This window comes from Macrobrachium nipponense, chromosome 40 (genome assembly GCF_015104395.2).
Source record: "Macrobrachium nipponense isolate FS-2020 chromosome 40, ASM1510439v2, whole genome shotgun sequence".
NCBI classification, from domain to species: domain Eukaryota; kingdom Metazoa; phylum Arthropoda; class Malacostraca; order Decapoda; family Palaemonidae; genus Macrobrachium; species Macrobrachium nipponense.
The window spans coordinates 2,334,806-2,338,775 of NC_061101.1; positions in this window are offsets into that span (position 1 = coordinate 2,334,806).

The following is a 3,970-nucleotide window of genomic DNA, read 5'->3' on the forward strand; positions in this document are numbered from 1 at the left end:
ATGAAGGATATTAAAATTCATTTATTTTCCTTTGAAAATTATCTAGTCAAGTGAATCATGCCTCTTTTTGTACTGGTTCTGTGCAAGTGCCGGGCATTCGCTTGCTATGTGGTTTATGGTTTCATTTTTCGTATTGCACTTCCTACATATGGGAGAGATGTTATTTCCGTCTATCGTTCTTTGAACATATCTGGTTCTTAGGGCCTGATCTTGTGCCGCTGTTATCATTCCTTCAGTTTCCTTCTTTAGCTCTCCCCTCTGTAGCCATTGCCATGTGTCATCGCTGGCTAGTTCTTTAGTCTGTCTCATGTATTGTCCATGCATTGGTTTGTTGTGCCAGTCCTCTGTTCTGTCTGTCATTCTCCTGTCTCTGTATATTTCTGGGTCTTCGTCTACTTTTATTAGTCCTTCTTCCCATGCACTCTTTAGCCACTCGTCTTCACTGGTTTTCAGATATTGCCCCAGTGCTCTGTTCTCGATGTTGACGCAGTCCTCTATACTTAGTTAGTCCTCTCCCTCCTCCCTTTCGTGTTATGTATAGTCTGTCCGTATTTGCTCTTGGGTGTAGTGCTTTGTGTATTGTCATATGTTTCCTGGTTTTCTGATCTATGCTGCGGAGTTCTGCCTTCGTCCATTCCACTATTCCTGCGCTGTATCTGATTACTGGCACTGCCCATGTGTTTATGGCTTTTATCATATTTCCGGCATTGAGTTTTGACTTGAGTATCACCTTGAGTCTCTGCATATATTCTTTCCTGATCGTGTCCTTCATCTCTTGGTGTTTTATATCCCCTCCTTCCATTATTCCCAGGTATTTGTATCCTGTCTCATCTATGTGTTTGATGTTGCTCCCATCTGGTAGCTTTATCCCTTCAGTTCTCGTTACTTTGCCTTTTTGTATGTTGACTAAGGCGCCATTTTTTTCTATTCCAAACTCCATCCTGATGTCCCCAGATACAATCCTTACAGTCTGGATTAGGGTATCTATTTCCTTGATGCTCTTACCATACAGCTTGATGTCGTCCATGAACATCAGATGGTTGATTCTGTTGCCTCTTTTCTTGAGTTGGCACTACGCATCCATCTTCTGTAGTACTTTTGTCATGGGAATCATGGCTACTACAAAGAGTAGTTGGGACAGTGAGTCGCCCTGGAAGATCCCTCTCTTGATATTAACCTCTGCTAGTCTTATTCTAGAGCTGGTAAGTATTGTATTCCAGTTGCGCATTGTAGTTTTGAGGAGGAAGCTAGTAGGAGAAGGAAAATCAACCTAAGCATGGCATGGATAGACTATAAGAAAGCCTTCGACATGATACCACACACATGGCTAATAGAATGCCTGAGAATATATGGGGCAGAGGAAAACACCATCAGCTTCCTCAAAAAAATTATTATTATTGTTATTATTATTATTATTATTATTATTATTATTATTATTATTATTATTATTTTGGTAGAAGACCCTCTTTTAGGCAAATGCTGAGTCAATAAGGAAAAGTATGGAAGCCTGGTACCACCAGGAACCCCGCCCCGACGTTGCAGAGCACATCAAGCTTTTCTACAAGGGGCACTTCCACCGGAGGTACAAGGAGGACGAACAAGCCCTCAAAAAGATCATCGAGGAAAATGTCAGCCCCTACGACCCAGACAGAAATATATTAAGATAATATATGATAAAACGAAGAAGACGAGCAGCCTGGTGATGAGAAACAATCCTTCGGCGCCCCTGCAGGATCCCTTGAAGAAGACGAGTGTGGTCTCTACCGTTACACATGCCCCGTCCGAGGATGCCTCGGCAAATACGTCGGTATGACCTCCATGCGAATCTCCTGCCATGCCCAAGAAGGAGCCATATTCAACCACGCCAGGACTGCTCATAACAAACGGATAAAAGAAATTATATTATCCCTAATATCTAATAATAATAATTCCAGACAACGGATACCCCGGGACGTCTGGGCGGCCTCCTAGAAGCCCTCCATATAGGTAAGGAGAAACCAAACTTAAATATCACTCAAGAAACGTTTCTCCTTCCCACCGCCGCCCGGAGAGCAGCAAGCGACCCCCCGACGATGCCAGATAATCAGGAGCCCCCACAGGATGATACGATTCCTGCTACAGACGGAATTCCTGTCGTTCATCCCCAGGCACACTACTGTGGCGCTCGCACGAGAGAATCCCCGAGGCCTTCGAGGCGAGATCCACGGCTTCGCCCAAGACCAATGAGAATGCAACTCTAGGTCCGAGCCGCTATAAATACCGTCCCGCAAACTTTCTTGCTACAGTCTCTTCAACCGACTCGTCCGAAGATGACCTACGAGAAGGTCGAAACGTCACGTGATACCAGCTATACCAGCACCAATACCAGCCCTTAAACCAAAGACGACCCCGGCCCGAACTGAACTACGCCTACGGAATAATACCAGCACTGACGACGACCCCTGCTTGACCTGGACCTGATATCCTGTTCCAATAAAAGATTCCTTCAGCATTTTACAATTTTTGAAAATTCCCAATATGAATATTGGCCAGTTACTCAGAAATCAATCGCCCCCCTTGAGCCTGAGAAGCGAATTGTAAGGAAAATAGAAAAAACAAAATATATAAAATCAACTCGCTTAATTCTGCCATCCTTTTTAACAGTATTATTATTATTATTGATTATTATTAGTATTATTATTATTATTATTATTATTATTATTATTATTATTATTGTAAAGTCTAGTAAATGCTTATAGTCAGGCACAACTTCCACATAACTGATGTGCAAGTTTATATATATATATATATATATATATATATATTATATATATATATATATATATATATATTATATATATATATATATTAATACTATAAGTCAAAACAGATAAAGCTGGATAGAATAGAGAGAAAATTATCTGCAATTTTTATCATATCATTTTATTACGTGTTTTTAAAATAGAGCTTTCTTGGCGGGGAAAGATGTCTGTCTCTACGCTCATTGGCCGCTGGTGACGTCATCTACATACTCTGCGATTGGCTGGTCAACCCATCGTAGCGGATATCACATTTCAAAAAGATTCTTTTCGATTTTCTTAAAGTAATTACGATTATTTTTTTCTTTGTTTTCATGAATTAATTTGGGTAACAAGTAGAGTATAGTACAAGCCACTCAGAATACAATGCTTCTTTATATATATGCTTAATAATGCGTTTTTTAAGTCAGCACAGTTGTCAAGTGCTCTATTATCCACATATTTTCATGCCTACAGGAGAGACCAAGGTATGAATGAGTATTGCCATATTGCTCTCCTAGAGATCCTAATTAAATTCATTTTCTATTGTGTTTAAGACGCTTTCGAGGGATGGTTGGTCATAGGTATTTATTTCTTATATAATAGCCAATTTTATTTGTACTTCTAAATAAATTTGAAGTGAAATTTTAGCTTATCAAATGAATAGGTTTTTAATTCAGAGTATAAATACACCGTGGTTACCATGGAAACGCTTACGGCACTCCACGAATACACACTGTTTTTAAAAGGTTTTAATTGCTACACAGTACTTTAAAGTAGTTTTATTTGTATCGTTATGGTTTTACAATTATTTTCACTTGTACGGTTATTATATATATATTATATAGTACTTTATATATATCTATATATATATATTATATATATATATATATATATATATATATATATATATATATAATAATATATATATATAGCTATATAATGAATTGCACTAAGCAATTCTATGAGAATTACAGTGAGTTGTAAAGAGAACAAACCATTGACTGCAAATTTTTCATGTTACAAGTGAACAAATTTCAAGTCCTGGGCAGTGGTACCATCTATGCACCTCACGTGGTGTACTGTCGGCGTTGCTGAAGGGCGTTTGCACCCAATTTTTATAGCCTTTTGCTTTACCTCCCATTCTTTCTTCAGATTTGCTGTCCAACCTCTCTACCAATCACTCTTCAGTG